Source organism: Dermacentor albipictus, chromosome 2 (assembly GCF_038994185.2).
Source record: "Dermacentor albipictus isolate Rhodes 1998 colony chromosome 2, USDA_Dalb.pri_finalv2, whole genome shotgun sequence".
Taxonomy (NCBI): Eukaryota; Metazoa; Arthropoda; class Arachnida; order Ixodida; family Ixodidae; genus Dermacentor; species Dermacentor albipictus.
Window position 1 is genome coordinate 118,164,018 of NC_091822.1, and position 18,377 is coordinate 118,182,394.

Consider the following 18,377-nt stretch of genomic DNA (forward strand, 5'->3'; position numbering starts at 1 on the left):
CATATGACTAGCTCAGATTGAAGCGGCTTTGGGTAGCCTATGCGCTCTTCCTCGTTCATCCGGTGTATGGCAGTCTTATGTTTCGTGAGCCTCCATCCACCTCGATCCTCACGGCCTTCGGCGGGGCCGATCTGCCATATTCTTCGTTCCTCAAAGCTCGCGCCTTGAAACGATCGAAACACTCATTGGCGGTCACAAACAGTGGCGCAGCCAGAAATTTCGTTCGGGGGGGGGGGCTCACGTTGCAGCTTCGCCTCCTCCTCAAGAGGAAGCTTTATCTCGGATGCTCCTATCTAAATACATGTAGAAGGTGAATTAGTTTTTCTCGGCAACCACTGCACAACATTTGATCAGGTTTGTTGCATTTAAAAGAAAAACTTAAGTTCTACTGTCTTCTGGTCTCGAATTTTTTTATTTAGGTTGTCAACCTTTTATTAAAAATTGGCACAAATCTCAAATTTTCAGCAAACTAAACTATCATGTTTAAATCTCTGTAACTCAAAAATGAAATATAGTATCACAATTCTGTGAATCGCATCTAATAGTACATCTACAGCGGACAAAATTGATATGTTACAAATGAATCTCAAGCAATTTAGCACTATCGTAATACGGCTTTTGCAGAACCCTTGTGCACCACGTAACTAATTCACGTAAGATACAAATGGACATACCGAATTTGTCCGCTTTGACTCTTATAATAGATGCCATTTGAAGAACCGCGATATCTGTTTTTGATGAAGAGCTTTTAGTTTGTAAACGAAGTGCGTCAATTTTTCACACTTTCAAATTTTTAAAAATATTTTAAACTAAATTCAGGCCCTAAATCGAACTTCCGCTTCCAACAGATACTAGAAGTTAACTCTTTCTAATTCAACAAAGTTCATTAAAAGTGACCCAGGGGTTATCTCAGAAAACCGTTTCTGCGTTTTACATTTATTTGAATAGACCGCGTCGGAGTTGGGCGCGAGCTAAAGCTTCCTCTTAAACAATTTGTCGAGAGATCAAATACATGAATAAAAACTGCATTTGCATTGCCAAAGATGCTGCAAACGAATTCTTGAACGCTACGCACTTTCAAAACAAGTAATATATGTATTTCTAAAATAAAAAGATATACTCGTTTGTGCCAGAAATTGTGCTCAAAATAACTGATATCAATGCTCCCATCTTTTTTGTCTATTTAATAAGTAAAGAAAATATCACACGAAACTTAGAACTATATTAGTTTGAAACAAGCAAAGCAGTTCATGCCACTGATATGAAAAATGTAAAGGCCATGAAATTAACAAGCTGAGGACAAATATGTTAATGAAACTTTGTCATTCAACAGCCTTGTTTACATTTTTGTACATATGCAACGGCCAGTGAAAGATCTCAATGACGCTGTCATTTATTCCAATGTATTACGCAGGAGCAGCATTCACCGGTCGTGTATCGTGAGTAATTGCACCGAAATTATTGTCCCAACAGAGAAGAGAGCACCTATAAGCCGTTCTGCAAAATATAGGAGGGCGAGTCAAATGAAAGTGAGCTAATGCAAATATATGACAAACGGGGTACTTAATTTAAAAGTAGTCTTCATGAGCATGTAGACACTTATCCCATTATATAACGAGTCGGGTGATTCCCATCTCACAAAACTCCTTAGGTTGCTGCTTCAACAAATCTGCAACTGACTCTTTCCCGTCATCGTCCGACGCGAATCTGTTTCCCTTAAGCTGTTTTTTGCATTTGCCCCTAAAGGTGGAAGTCGCAAGGCGACAGATCTTAGCTGTATGGCGTATGTTGCAGCGTTTCGCACTTGAACTTTGCCAGTTTTTTATGAACCACATCAGCGATGTGGGGACGGGCACTGTGGAAAAATTAAAAATTAAATTAGGGGGTTTTACGTGTCAAAACCACTTTCTGATTATGAGGCACGCCGTAGTGGAGCATTCCGGAAATTTCGACCACTTGGGCTTCTCTAACGTGCACCTAAATCTAAGTACACGGGTGTTCTAGCATTTCGCCCCCATCGAAATGCGGCCGCTGTATCCGGGATTCGATTCCGCGACCTCGTGCTCAGCAGCCCAACACCATAGCCAGGTCGTGAAACAAGATGACCCCATTCGTCAATTTTCCGCGTCGTTTGTTCTTGATTCCCCCGCGCAGCCGATCCGGCGTTTCACAATATCGGAAACGATTGATAGTCTCTCCGGCTTTAGAAAATTCTATCAGTAATAGCCCCTTACGATCGAAAAAAAACATAGTAAACAACACCTTTCCGGCGGAAATGACGGCCTTTGCTTTTTTGGGGGGCGGTGAATTCGAATGTTTCCACTGTAAGCTTTTAAGAGCCTCAATGTGTCCTCACGAATAAAAGACAAAGTAGAAAGAATAAATAAGAACGTAGTTACCCTGGCTGGCTTTAGTGTCTTGACATGGATGCTTTGGCGTTCGTGAAAAAAAAAGTCGTGGGATCGAATCCCGGCCACGGCAGCCGCATTTCGATGGGGGCGAAATGCGAGAACACCGATGTATTAATGTTTAGGTGCACGTTAAAGAACCGCACGTGGTCGAAATTTCCAGAGTCCCCCACTACGGCGTGCCTCGTAATCAGAAAGTAATTTTGGCACGTAAAACCACATAATTTAATTTTTATTTTTTTATGCGACATGACGGTAAAAATGAACCACCACAATGCTTCGTCTCATCGTATCTCGCTGCGTGTTTTGTCAACTTCTCTGAAAGTGTGTTGATTTGGCTTGTCTCGTTGTATGTTCCGATCTAAGACTTTAGAAAAGTCAATGCACCTTTGGCGTCAAATGTTTATAACAACATTAAGCCCACAATGTTCCGGAATTGAAAATCTAAAGTACGACTTTGGAAATATTAATGCACCTTTCGCCTCAAAAGTTTATTAGAACTATATACCCATAAAGTGTCAGAATTGAGATCCAAGCGCTCCCGATTCCGCGGCCTCGGCGAGATGCCGCGACAAGCCCGCCCGCCGCGCCTTTGGAACTTTCTGCTCGGTTGGAGTTCTTTGCGTTACGATATGTGACTCCCGGTGCATGGGCGTTGCCGCGAAATGCAGCCCGATTTCTCAATGTTCGCGCTAAAATGTTTTTTTCGAGCGTCAAAAGGACATTCTAGAAAAAATCGAGCATGATTTCCGGCGCCATGGGTTGTTTTGGCCGGCGGCGCATGGAGAGCACCAAAAAATTTGGGGGGGGGGGGGGGGCTGAAGCCCCATAAGGCCCCCCCTTCGCTACGCCCCTGGTCACAAACGCACGCATGCGTAAAACTTATTAATTTTAATCTACGCAATGGTGATAATTAAAGGACTTCGGACTATTGCAAGAACGCTGAAAGACACAGACATGGAAAGCGCGAACAATTCTGTCCCTCCGGCTATCGCTCGCTCGCGGATGCGCGCATCTCGAGACGATTTCGCGTGCACAAACACACGAGCACGTCAGAATTCTTCTATGCTCCTTCTCACAACCTACTTGCAATGCAGCAAAGCTACGGGACACGCGAGACAACGCAAGGGGGTGTGAGCCACCTAGAGGACCCAACGCCTACAGATGGCGTTTGTACACGACAAGTCGATTCACGCCGGTGCCGCGCTTTCGCCGAGGTGAACGGAGCATGCAACGCGGAACCTACACGACGCGACAATCAAGTGGATCGCTTGACGATTCGCAATAGTGTTTGTCAAGACGGGCGTATAGTAACAATTAGCGCACATGCAGCGTAATTCACCGATTTTTCGAGCTTGATAATGCTGACGGAAGAAGTGCGTTTTCATTGAAAAAAAGAAATCACGCATACACCGCGCATTGCAGCGGAAATCGGCGTAAGCAAAGCTTTCGCGCTTGCTCCAAGGGTGAATCGCACTGAACGACGTGTTTGCCTCAGCGAACCGCTGTCCGCACAGTTCCGACATAGCACCGCGACCACCGTGGCATTAAAGCCGATGCCCGCTCCGGTACTGCTTCGTGAAGTTGAAGCCGACATTTTTTAGCTACCTTTGCAGAGATATATACTGCAGGGGGGCATGTTGCACGTTGCTCATTTGAAAAAAAAAATACCATATGGTAGTTATTAGCGTGGTCGACAATCGGCAGCATTATAGTTGGGGACCTGATGGGGTCTTGATCACGCGTACCATGCCAATGTCCAATTTCTACGAAAGGGAAAAGAAATAGAGGCACGCATTACGGACAATTAGTATTTAGAAAGTGCCCAATGACGCATGCGCGAGACCACGCCTCTAGTCAGCCAGACGGCTACGACGTGACGTGTGCAATGACGCACGCACTAGGCGCACCTTTAGTCAGCCAGAAGCGTGGAGAGGCCGTGGCGTCGGGGAAGCGTTCTCGTCTCGCATCTCGGAGGCCCTGGTTTGATTCCCACCGTGACTGAAATGTGCCAAATTTTCTTTTCAAGACCATTGATTTGTTTTGTTTACGGAACCTCCCTGAGAAATTTGACGTCAATGCAGCTTCTTTCTTTTTCACGTGTTTTTACTTTTTGTGACGTCGGCCATTTTCGGCACCATCATTTCGGTCACGCCGACCACAACGGATGATCGCTCAATGGGGCGTATAATGCTTTCGCGTTAAAACATAAAAAAATAAGTTGTGTAGAAACCGTCGACGACGTCTGTCAGTGTAAGCGAGTATTTTCAATCACCCATCTTTGAGGATGTCAGGCACTGCGTTGTCGCGCATTGCACATGTTGACAGCCTCCGCAATAGACCTACACGTTTATTGAAATTTGACGAAATGTTTATTTATCTTTGCAAATGTCATAACCAGAACTCACAGAGTTGTGAGAACTGCGCCATTGCATCGAAGGCGTCTTTTTCTTTTTTTTTAAATTGAAGTATATTTACTGTTTGCCTTCGCCGAGGAGGGCGCCCTCTATATGTGGCGAAAGTCTGAACGACCGACCACGACAATGGGCGATAGAACCAAACAAATATATTTGCGTGAAAAAAAAAATCGCACAAATCTTCCGGGCTCAGGGAATCGGTGGAAGAGAATCTTTCACATCCACTTTTATGCCTTGCTAGCGTCGCATCAACGCTTGAGTCTCTTCAACTTCCCGTCTCAATTCACAAAGGGTGTACACATACGCTGGCTTGCAGCGCTCGGATGGAAATGAGGCTTATGGCACGGAAAATCGAGAGAGAGCCGGGAAAAATTGATCGCAGCAAAATGGGCCGACCCACGTTGTGGAAGAGTAACACTGACTTCGCTTATCTGCGAGGCACACAGTGCGAAACGCTCATCCGCGGTTTGCATCCCGTTGACATCATGATAATCCGGGCAGATACGTGCGGACGTGGAAGATATGCCTGTTTGCCTTTTCGTGCAGTTTTATTATTTTGTGGACCTTGAATGCTCGAACAAAAAGAAGAAGAAGAAAAGAGCCGACGCGATCGTAAACCCATTAAATTGTTTCTTTTACAGCGAAGCTGTTAGTGCGATAAGATGCTTCAGAAACACGTTAAACGCGTATTTTCGCGATTTCTTGGGCCGACAAGATGATTCCCTGATTTTGGATTTAAAATAAATGAATGCCATGTTAAGCGCTATGTAAAGGCAAACATTGGTGTCGTTTTGTTAATTATGGAATAACTGAAAATGGCTAAACCCTCTTTTTCTGCCTCTTTAGAGCCATTATACGTAAAACGCTTTCAAAGTTTTCCCATTCCCTTGCGACAACAACAAAGGGCAGTGTTTCTATATTTAGAAAGAATGGGTACCATGTTATGATCGACGTGTACTGAAGGTTTGAAATTGCTACGTTAATCGTGTGCTCTGAAAATACTTACCGAATAATCATTCACTTCCTATTTTCTTGCGTCGTGCGAGGCGTGTAATGTAGTACCCGGACACCTTGGCGAACTAAATGAGGCACGGTGTTTATGTTTCCTTAAAATATCAGGCGTGTTGAGATTGATATGCGACATACGTTCAACCTGTGAAAGTGATTACAGCCTTTGTCGAAGATTACTAATGCAAGCGTACCACGACGAGAGAAGCGCATTTTTACGAGCAACGTCGAAACATTTCCCAATGTCCTGAAATAACTCGATGGGCGAGGAAGTTGATATTTGGAGGGAAAAGGTGGATCTTGTGAATCATGTCGGAGCGAGGTTTCAAGAGCGTCGATTGAACAGAGACGTTGCGTACGTCTAATTCTTGTTTTCTTTTTTTAACGATTGCTCGGCGGCGTTATACAGCATTGCCCCGAACGCTTCCAAATGTTCTGTAGTGAACTCAACGTGACACCGACTTGACATATGGGGGTAATGGGAGCCATGTTAAGGGTAATGTGTGCGGTAATTTTGACGTTTCTTACCTAATAATGACTGTTGCAAATAATTACTTGACACCCGCTTTCAGCGTATTTTCTTGCGTTATGCGAGGTTCACGGTAGGCTTTCTCGGTGTCTTGTTTATATCTATTGCAAGTAAGAGAAGAGTTATGAGTGTTATAGAAGCTAAGCGCTCTAAGAGACAAGCTCGTCTATATGGAGCTGGAAGGTGTACCTCCCCTGTATGAGTATTTTCCTCGAATGTTTTAACGCTTTACGAGGCTTTACGAGCAGCCTAGCAATACGCCTTCTGATAAATCATGCATGCCAGGAACAATACGAAAGGCAGCACTCAGATTGCTCTTGAGAGGCCGCAGTGGCGTACACTCCCTGCATAAACGTATTTTGTCAGACGAACGTTCACTGAAAAAAAAAAGCTTGTTGTTATAGATATTAGCATTTTAAGTTAGAATGCACACATCCGGAGTAAAAATTACTTTAAATAATTCAGTACCATTCCACTCTGTGAAGGTGGAGGACCAGCGAAGCTCTGTACGTGGGCCCCCTAATGGCGAGCTGTCCACCACCGCGCGTCAAAGACCGTATGCACATAACTGGAAGGCGAGGAGCGACTGGTCGCTCCTCCACGATGTTGAGCTTCGGAAGATGATGAGGCACCGGGGGGCATACATAACCATGTACTGTTGCGAAACACGGCACGACACTTTTTTACTAACCAATCCCGACACGTAGAACAGACACGCACCTCACCGTAGTCCGAGGGAACGCACACTGCTTCACCGTAGCCAAGGCGATCGTGCATTGGTCTACGTCCCGCAATGCAGTAACGGTTGTGAGGTCACTCGAAAACTACAAGCGGTCACGCGAAATTGGTTCCCCACAAACTCCCTCTGAAACCTGGCCGTTTCTCCGGTGAAACGTTACAGGTTTGTGGGATCGGCGCCACATGGGCGGTTCGCATTTCTTTCCGCCTCGCGGTCCTGGCGGCCAGCACGCTTACGGGACCACCACCACGGGAGAGCGGAAGGAAAGGAGATACGCAAGCGCTTGGAACCCTGAAAAAGAGAGGGCGCGGTGCGAACGCAGACATGGTCGACGCGGATGAAAGCGTAGTATCTGTTCTTGCCAGCTTGATATTGATGCGAGTTGAATTGGGAACTAAAATGTTACACTTATTTTTTGCAAGTCGGCGGAGTGCTTAACGCCTGCTTCACCTCCGCCGCGGGTCGGCCCGGTGTTGCACTATCTTCTGGATCGGCCCACGTATGGGGAGAAATGATCGATCTACACGGCTCGATAGACGAGCGCATTTTTTTTTTACAGCGAAGCTGTTTACGCGCACAATGTGCCGTCGTTGCCGGAATTCGCTAAAACTATCATCATCAGCAATGGCCCCAGCGTCATCGTCTTCTTCCAGAGCTGGCTCCAGTGCCACTCGTCATTCCAGCGTATAATTTCTCTTCTGTGGTCGTAATGGGGAGGCCACGTTTACGGTGGTGCGAGCCATTCATTGTCTTACGTGACGAAAAGATTTAATTTCGAAGCACAAGGCTGTGATTGTGAAATGTAAACGCCGTCATATGCCGTCAACTCAAGAGCAAGCCATCCCAGATTCCACGTCTCCAGACAAAGCACTGCAAGCGGAGGAGGCACGCCAAGCGGTGCAGACACAAGAGACGACAACTCAAGATCAAGCGGTAGAAGACACAAGACCACAAGCAAATACATTACGCACAACATGAACAAAAAAAACATCAGATGATTTTCGTTTCACGCTAAACCTTGCTCTCATACAGGCGCGCAAAATAGAGGCGAGCGGGGGGAGCAACTTGCACGCGAAAAAAAGCACGACAATAACAAACGGAAACTTTACGCGCGCAAAAAAAAGAAGAAAACACTGGGAAAGCCACAAAACAAAAAGCACTCCCGAAGCATGCTCACCACGCGAAGCACGCAAAAGCGAAAATGAGGTGAAAGAGTGGTGAAACAAAATAGTTACAATACAGAGTGCTTGCGAAGTTTGACTTGCATGGTGTAACAGGCAGTCTAACTAAAACAGTTTCGCTGTTCGACCATCCTCACAGACTGAAGGGGCGCTGACTTTTCTCTTTTTTCAGAACCTAGCCTTATACAGCTTCCCTGTAAAAACGAATCTTGCGTTTCCCCTCTTACTGCTCGCGGCTTTATAATACAGTATCTTGGTTAGTCTTTTTACTACCAAACTAATATCTCTGCTCACTTTGATACTAAATGTCCTCGACCCACGACGGCACGTACCTCCGGCGCTATATATTTAGCGACCCATGCTCTTGGTATATAGCGCACCGCAGTACCTCGCCAGCTGCATCCGCGAAACGGGGAGGGGGGAGAAGAAGAAACAAAGAGACTTGGCAAAAGCAGGGTGCACTGTATAGCAATAGGCACACCGTTACTCTTTGAAACACGCGGGAGGGTTGGCAACTGCTGCAGCCACGAACGTGCGGGGTGAGCGCTTCGTTTCGCGGTCACGTGCGCCTCGCGGAGGTCAGTCACGCCGCCTCTAGTTTCGGTCGGCAGCCGACAAATCAAGCAGCGACCTCACTACACAGACAGCGTGCGTGACGTCGCCGTACTGCTTTTTATTATTATATATTTTTTTTTGTTCGAACGGCACGGAAAGACTGCGCGCGTAAGTGAAAGAAGGGCGGTGATTATTCGATGTGGGCTTGGCGTTTTGCGAGCGCTCGGGCAGCCCGGCGATACGGGCGCGCTTCTAACCTGGACTCGATCGAGAGGCGGACAATGAGGACCGGAACCGCAAAAATAGTAATAATAGAAAAGAATAAGAAATAATAAAAGGAAGGGTAAAAGTGACAGAAATAAGAAATAGTCAAATAATTGCAGTAGAAATGGAAGTACGAAATAAAGCGCAGGTCGCGCTTAATATACCACAGAACCTGCGCGACCTTTTAGAAAAATTTGTAGGACGATTAACCTTGGCCTTTGAGGGTGGAACGCGGTGGCGTTCGAAGACCCCTTACTGATTTTCATGCTTCCCGGCAACTGCAGCTTATGTAACCGTTACCTTTTACCGGGAAACGCTGGCTGCGAACGCTATGCGCGAAGGCGAGCTTTCTGGCAGAAACGCGGCTCTTGGGTGGGCCGATGTCCCATTATTGTTTCGCACTTTTAATATTTCACTCTGAGAAGAGCTCATATAAAGGATTTGGGCTGTCGCTTTTTTTTTACTACTTCATTAGTGCGTAGGCTGCCGTTCTTCAAGTTCCGAGGAATAACATTGTGAAGAATGAAAAACAAAGTGTGAGCAACGTTGGTGGTAGAGAAGTGGTAGGGTGTGCGTGATTTGGAATTTGATTGGAGATTATTTTCGCCGAGGCAACGTCCCAAGCCAGGCGCCGGATTTTCTGCGACAATTGCTCCTTTACATTATGTATGGAACGGAGTGTATACACGCTACGTAGCAGGCCGCAGCTACACGCAACTGTAGTACGTATTCGCAGCGCTTGCTTTGTACAAGACAGGGCTTCAGTGCACGCTCACCTTCATATGCTCCAGCCTGGCCATGCTACTACGTGCATGGTTTGGACCGGCTTTGTACTGTACCAGCTTGACCGAGGGATAGTAGCCACATCCAACGTGCGCATTTTGCAGCGCTATCAAGCGCTCAATACAAAGCGAAGTGTGCCAAGGCGTCTATAGCCAGGAGCGGCCGGAAGTGCAAACGTGTGCTGACAAGCGAGCTTGTGACCTTACGTCAAGTTTCCCGTGGGTCGAGCCTTGTTGAGTGTGCAGAACTAGTAAAAATTAGCGAGACCCCACGGCTACGGCACCGATAAGCAGGACGGCCAAAGTTTAATTCCTACGCAGGCGGGCGCGGTTGAGCAAGAGCAGATAGTCAGCTTCATTCGTAAGTACGTAAGTGCTATCGAAATTCTAAAGCCGAAATTCGCTTGCCTAACAGCCTGTCAATAACTAAACTACGATCATTAAAAATGCGATTCTTTAATAGCGTATTAGTGCGCACAAGCTACGTGGGAACAAGTTAGGACTGATTACAACGCATTCTTTCGCTTGAGCTTTCGGCACTCGCTGTAAAGTCCGCGTCAAGTCAGCTTGTGTGCTGATACTCTTGTCACACGAGATTTAGTACCATTTTCATCTAGCTTCTTTCGCATTCATTGTTATTAGTTTGCTGCAACACGGAGATATTTCTAGTCGTTAGATGAGAACGACATCGGCAACCGTATGGGTTAGCCTCATTGTGTTTCAGAACCTAATGTGAACTCTTCCCCGCACAGCGGCTGGGACAATTGCAGGAAAATCAAGACTGGCGAAAACCTCTGAATGTTGAGATCAGCGCGTTTCCCGTTGCTTCCTTCGTTCATGTCCTTGTCTTTCCTGCGCTGTTACTTAACATGGCGGGGGTATTAGTTTGCGTCCTGCCCCAGGTTCATGAACGGACACGTAGCCGTTCTACATTGTGCTTCTGAGCTGTTATTGGCAAAGGTGTCCTACTTCGAATTTTCCCGCTCACTTTTCTTTTGTCCACAATAGTATGTGTATTTTATATGTCGCTCGGGCAGCCAGCTGAGCGCTGCTACCCTCACGGAAGGTGCCTCTTACACCGGTGCCACACTAGCACTTTCGATCGCAATCAAGCCCGATCCGGATCGAAATTCTCGACAGCGATTGGCTCTGCCACATGGCGGCAGTTTGTAACTGCCGCCATGCGACAGACTGCTTTTTTGTCAATTTTGGGTGAGTTCGCGGGAATATGCCCCTCTATAAGCTATAGTGTTTCGTGATGTCATTATATGTGGTCATTGTGTCCTCCCACTCCAACTCATTTACCGCACCGTCACGTCCGGAGGGTGTCGGGGCGTCACTTGCGACTGCGGCTCGGTCCGTAAGCCCTCGAGCCGCGCCGTGTGCTGCCTCGTTGTTGCCGTCCTCCGCGAGGGTGTGAGCGGGTGTCCAGGTGATATATATCTTTCTTTTGTAATTTTGCCCTCCTGCAAGAAGAATTCGTAGTGCCTCCGGGGAGATTCGGCCGTTGGCAAAGTTTCGTATTGCCGTCAGAGAGTCGCTGACTATCACGGTTGCGTTAGTCTGAGCTGCTGCGAGCGCTATGGCTACTTCTTCAGCTATCTCGTTACTTGTGGTGCGTATCGTCGCACTCGTCTTACACTGTTTCCCGCTATCGATTACGGCTGCCGTAAACCCCCGTCTGCGAATGTATCGAGCCGCGTCTACGAAGACTGCGTCCTTGTCGCTGCCGAATTTCTACTGTATCTGCTTCGCTCTGTTCCCTCGTCTCTCCTTACTGTGTTCTGGGTGCATGTTCTTTGGTATGGGGGGGGGGTATTACCATTGTTTCCTTCGTCTCTCTCGGGATGTCCGCCTTGACACCGTGCTGTGTGTGGTAACCTATGTCTAGCCTCTCTAGGATGTATCTGCCTGCTCTAGTCTTAGAGAAGCATTCATATTGTGCCGTACATTGCGCTTCAATGAGCTCGTCTATCGTGTTATGTAGGCCTAGTTGTAGCAACGTGTCCGTGCTGGTGCTGGTCGGTAGCCCTATGGCTAGTTTGTATATTTTCCGAATGAGGCATTCCAGTTTGATCTTTTCCGCGACCTGCCATTTCAAGTACGGCGCTACGTATACTATTGTACTTATTACGAAGGTCTGTATTAGCCTGATCGTGTTTTCCTCTCTCATCCCGCTATGTTTGTTTGTTATCCTTCTGATTAGCCTCATGATTTGCGCTACAGTTCCCTCCAGTCTTCTGAGTGTTTCACCGTTATTGCCCTTGGCGTCGATGAGGAGCCCCAATAGCTTGATCCTGTCAACCTTGTGTATGGGTTTCCCATCGGCCGTCTTTAACTGTATCTCCTCTCTATGAGCGAGATTTTCCCTGTAATTGCCTGGTTTGCGACCTCTGCGAGTCGGTCTGCACAGCAACAGCTGCGATTTCTCCGCCGAGCAGGTTAGCTCTGTCCCCTCTAGATATCGTTCGATTGTTTCGACCGCTGTTTGAAGCGTTTGTTCTATTTGCCCGTCACTACCGTTTCTCACACATAGGGTGATATCGTTAGCGTATGAGGTATGATTGAATTCCTCGATTTCTTGTAGCTTGGATGGCAGCCCTATTATCACCAGGTGGAAGAACGAAAACTTTGCAATGCACCCTACAGTAAGCGAAACGACAAAAGAAACGGATACGACTTTCTCGGAGAGGAAAGCTTCGCGCAGTTGAAGAAAAATTCATACTGGGCCGGGGGGTACCGAACCCGAAACCAACGTTTTCCGGGACGATCGCTCTAACATTCGAGCTAACTAATATGCTAATCATGGCGAGGTCGAACGAATTGACAACTCAAAGCGTAGAGACACAGAATGTCGCCAAATGAGGGCCCCTATTGAGAAAATGCTCATACGCTAAAATTTCTCGTCAGCAAAAGTTCTCGCCAATCGTGATGCGGGGGTGATCAGTCAATGGCGACGAGCAGCTACGAGTGAAAAGATTTGTCAATTCCGACAGCCGAGACCCCTGCGTGTCCCACAGAACGCAAACTACTACAGCTGACGCTCCCGTTATTCGATAAGGTTGAGCGCACTCTCAAGACATGACCAACAGGCGCTCTGCAAAAGCACAGTCTCACTCAAAGACCCACGCAAAAGACACATAGTGCTGCGCCGAGTGATGTTCACGCAAACGGACTTCTAGCCTTTCGATAGCACCGATTTTCAATGGTTGCATGCTCTTGCACCGTGGCATACGTACACCTCTCATAAGACTGTTACAATGTCTATTCAAGGCTAAAAGATCTAAATATCTAGAAAAACATGTTCAAATGGCATTCCAATGCAATTGCAATATAAACACGAGCAGATCATTTTAAGGGATTTAGGAAGGCATCTCCTCAGTTGAGCGATCAGTTCGATTTCGGAGACAATGTGCTCAAGGATATGGGCGGGGCAATCCTGATACGCACGAACAAAATCCGTCCTCGTAATGGTTTTAGTGCAATAGCATTAAGCAGATCGAAATTCCACCTTTGATGATGTAAGGAGGCATGTCCTCGGTGAAGTAACACCGATGCTTTCTTGAACCAGTGTGTGATTATCACAGGCGCTGCCATAACACGTGACGGCTGTGGGGATCGCACGCGCATCCCGATATCTCCGGAGCGGCCACGCGGTTATCACGCGATAATCACGTGCTCGCTCGCGGAGGGTAGCGTGGAGAGGGCACCTTCGCCACTCCCGCTGCTCTTCGCGCCTGGCCGCGACGCTGCAGCCAAGGCACCCCGTTCCCTCCTTTCCCTTTCTTGGAACCGGGGAGACCCCCTCTCCGCCGCTCGGGAGAAGCGCTATTCCCCCGACGGATCTTTGTCTCACGGTAGAAGAGCTTGCGAACGGCCGCATCTCAAATCAGCCGCTGAGACCGCCGCACGCCGTCCCCTGTTGCGCCCAGGCCTTTGTGTGCGACTCACTGCCCCAGGGCCCGAGCGCGGAACCACTTTGGGTGAGCTGAACTCTTATCAGCCTCTTTTGTGGTTCCCACATTGTGCGGTTTGTGTTTCACCCCAGACGTGCGGAATGCTCCGCCGCTGCGGTTGTGTTTTGTGTTGTATTTGTGTGTGTTGTGGCTGTTGTTGTCTGTTGGAATCATTGTACACCAAGGTGAATAAACACCTTAGGTCGAGACTCACCCTGTCCCCACTGGCCTGAACCCGCCGTGGTCGCAACTCACTGCGAGCCGCGGGTTAGGGGTCACAGCTCTGACTGCTAGGGCTGCTGCGAAAGTGCTAGGGAGCGACTGCCGCTCCGCCGGCGCTGTGCGATCCAGAGAAGGGTCAGGTGCGCACGCGCGAGCCTGAGTAATACCCCTATATTTGGCGCCCAACGTGGGGCCAGAGGTGTGACAGGTTGAGTCTGTTTATGTAAGTGATTGCCGCGACACAAACGAACCATGGCAGCATACGGGGCTGATTTACAGCCGTTGTATACGTTGTCGCAGGTTGCTACCAACAGGCAACAATTCGAAGCGGCGGTAACTGCTACCGCTCAGTCATGCCCTGCGGCGAACATTAGCCCTGGGAATTTGATAAGCTTCGAAGAGGGTAGCGCTACACACGAGGCGCTCTCTCCGGCAGGATGTACCCTTGAAGGCGTGAGGCACATTACGCCGAACCCTTCGCCAGTGTTTGCGGAGAGCATGGAGCCACTGCGGCATACTTGCTCGACGCGTTCTGCTCCTGTGCCAGGCATTACTGGCCAGAGCGAGCCTCGTACCCTTGAAGGCGTGAGGCACATTACGCCGAACCCTTCGCCAGTGTTTGCGGAGAGCATGGAGCCACTGCGGCATACTTGCTCGACGCGTTCTGCTCCTGTGCCAGGCATTACTGGCCAGAGCGAGCCTCAACAGGCGCTGTTGCAAGATGCGATGCGCTTGATTGAGAGGTTGACAGGTGCCGTGCAGAACACTCTGCTGACATCTGCCGCCGCTGCTAGACCGAGAGTGAGGGTGAACTTACCCACCTACAGCGGGTATCATGATTCAGTTGGCGTCAACGAATACCTCGATCGCGTGCTGACTTACCAGCGCGCAACGGGGCTGTCCGATGACGAGATGCTGGAACGCGTCGTACCAGTGTCGTTAACTGATCACGCTGCCCGCTGGTTCCGGCTTACTGGCTACCGGTCTAGCACGCTGGCTGAGTTCCGAGCGGGATTACGCGAGGAATTCCTGCCCGCAGATTACGAGCGTCGTCTGCGGCGCGAGTTGGAGCTACGTACTCAGCATCCGGACGAATCCTTGCTCGAGTACGTCAGGGCGATGGACGAACTTTATCGTACCGCTGACCCTACCGCTGCGAACTGCGATAAGGTGGAGAGAGTCACACGACAAGCTCATCCCACCTTCGCAGCGTACCTAAGAGGCAGCAAGTTCAGGGATTTGGATGAGCTGGCCTCGGAGGCAAAGCGCATACAGGCGGACATACTCGCCTTGCGCTCATACCGACCTCCACCCCCAGCGTCGAGGGCACTTGAGCCGCGATGCGCGTGGAACGGGGACACTTTTCGCACTCGTTCCGGTGGAGATGGTGTGGTTGCTTTCAGTGACGGACAACTGAGAAACGGTTGGGGCTTATCTGACCGGGCTCTCGATCCGTACACTTATGCCATGCGTGCAGCATGCGCTGCCGATGGCCGAGGTATGCAGAATCGTGGTCGATATGCCGGCTCGATGATGCGAGAGCAGAGCGTGCCTGCAAGGGAGCAGTCGATACAGAGGAATAACGGTCAAACGGCGCGAGGCACTGGACGCCAAGCCCGTCAAAGGCCGGCTCTCCTCTGTTATCGGTGCAACCAGCCGGGGCACTACACCCGGGATTGCAGACAGCCTGCGAACCGAGAGCACGCGCTTTCGGGAAACGAGCGGGGCCGCCGGTGAGCAATGCTGCATGGCCGGCAGCGGTTACAGCGGTGCGAAGTGAGACACATGAACTCCTTGCCCCGCTGGCTTGTCGTTTTGGATTGCCCAGCGACACGCCAGTCCCGCTCATAGAGGTTACAGTCGCCCGGCGCAGGTTTTTTGCGCTGTTAGACACAGGAGCAAGCGCTTCACTATTTGGCGACGAGGTGTGTGAACATCTCCGTCGGAGCGCTATCCGACTGAGAGAGAGTAATGTGACCTTCCGACTGGCCAGCGGCACGGCACACGCGAGCTGTGCTGCTAGGCTTGTGGTGCGGTGGGAGAAACGAGTGAGGCGACAGCGCCTAGCTCACCTTCCCGGCCTGTCGGTTCCTATAATTCTTGGTAGAGATTTCCTCGCCAAGACGGGCATTGTTATTGACGTCTGCAACGGAGGATATAGGGAGCGAGCATGTGGCACCCTGAAACCTTTCGTTTCATTTCAAAAAGCGTCAGAGACAACTTCGTTCGATGATGCTTCGCGCGCAGACCGACCAAACGATTGCCCGAAAAGGTCCCTCAGAACGGTTGCGGCCGGGTCGAAATGCCGTCCGGCCAACCGCACTGAGAAAAGAGGCGCGGAGGGGAACTGCTCCCCTCCCGCAAAGCCCATAACCCCCGCTGCGGTGGCAGACTGTGCCGCAGTGAGGGGCGAACGATACCACCCGCTGCTGGACGACTCAAGCAGTTTGTCGGGGGAAGAAAAGGCTCGCCTCTCAGCGCTTCTGACTGAATATGATGCCGTATTCACAGAGCGGCCTGGTTGCACTACGCTATACAGGCACAAAATTGAGACAGGTGACGCCTCTCCTTGGAAGTGCAATCCTCGGCCGGTGAGTTTGGCTAAGAGGAAAGCACTAGACAGCGCTCTGGACGAACTGCTCGATACAGGCGTTGTTGAAAGATCGGACAGCCCATGGGGTTTTCCTGTGGTGTTGGTTCCTAAAAAGGATGGGACGCCCCGCCTTTGTGTTGACTATCGCCGCCTGAACGAGGTGACACGCAAGGACGCATATCCGCTTCCTAGCATTCCCTCGATCGTATCCAACGTTGGCGGAGCGAAGTACTTCACTACGCTCGATGCAAGCAGAGGATACTTTCAGGTGGAGGTAGATCCCTGTGACCGAGAGAAGACTGCCTTCACTTGTCACAGGGGACTTTTCCAGTTTACCCTTATGCCATTCGGACTTGTCGGTGCGCCTACGACTTACCAGCGCCTGATGGACCGTGTCTTGGGTGACGCAAGGTGGCACCACGCTCTTGCTTACCTGGACGATGTGGTGGTATACTCGCGTACCTTTGATGGGCACTTACGCCATCTCAGGGACGTGTTGGAGCGTCTGAGGTCTGCGGGGATAACGCTAAACCCGACCAAGACCCAGATCGCAGCAACCCGAGTAACGCTACTGGGGTTTAAACTGGATAACGGACGCCTTCTACCGTGTGATGACAAGGTTCAGGCATTATTGAACTACCCGTCACCGGAAGACATAGGCGGACTGAGACGCTTTTTGGGGCTGGCGAATTTCTATCGACAGTTCATCCCAAACTGCGCTGCACTGCAAGCCCCCTTGACAATGCTGTTGAGGAAAGGTGAGCAGTGGAGGTGGGGTCCCGAGCAAGAGGAGGCACTGCGCAACCTCGTAAACGCGCTCGTGGAAACCACCGAGTTAAGGCTACCTGATTTGACCAAAGAATTTGTCATTCATACGGACGCCAGCGACCTTGGCCTAGGAGCGGTTTTGCTCCAACAGCACGAAGGTAGCTTGCGCCCGGTAGCTTTTGCCAGCCGCTCTTTGACTCCCGCAGAGAAAAATTACTCCGTGACAGAAAAAGAATGTCTGGCGATCATTTTCGCTCTCAAAAAGTTTGACTACTATATTGATGGAGTCCCATTCATAATTGAGACCGATCATATGGCATTAACTTGGCTTAGGCGCTTAGGAGAGCCGAGCGGCCGGCTCGCGCGATGGGCACTTCTCCTGCAGCGATACGATATTACCGTTCGCTACAGGAGAGGAAAGAACAACGTTGTGGCGGACGCACTTTCGCGCGCGCCCGTTGACTGTGAGAAGAGTGATATTACTACTCAACTCACCTCGCCCGAAACTGAGCTTGAGAGCGGACTAACCGCTGCGACGATTGAGGTTGTCAGGAGGGGTAATATTAATACCCATCGTGACCCCTCAGTGACTCAGCCGAAGAGCAGAGTAACTGCTACAATGCTCGACGGCGCTGGTCCCGAAGGAAGGGCGGATGAACCCCCTTCTCAGGACGAAAGCGTGAACCACTTGGACTGCGTCAGTTCAGTGGGGAGCGTGTTCGGCAGAAAGGAGCTGTTAGAGGCACAGCGGGAGGATCCATTTTGTAAGAAAGTGTTTGAGGGGCTCCGGGAGCCCGGCGGCACGGCCGCGGCGCACATGGACGCAGCTGGTATTGCTGTGGGTGCGCGGCGCTCCGAAACAGCTGGTAATGCTGTGAGCGCGTTGGATTCCTACCTGCTAGACTCTGACGGCGTCCTGCTGAGATACATTCCCGCGGAGAAGGATACACACGAG

General features: G+C 49.7%; 1 protein-coding gene and 1 pseudogene across 1 annotated transcript in view; both read left to right on the forward strand.

Annotated features, from left to right (window-relative positions):
• The window catches only part of LOC135908174 (SEC14-like protein 2), a 103,995-nt gene that overhangs the window by 18,783 nt on the left and 66,835 nt on the right, over window positions 1-18,377 (forward strand). The gene's annotated exons all lie outside the window — the stretch shown is intronic.
• On the forward strand, window positions 7,424-7,605 carry LOC135908182 (U2 spliceosomal RNA; annotated as a pseudogene).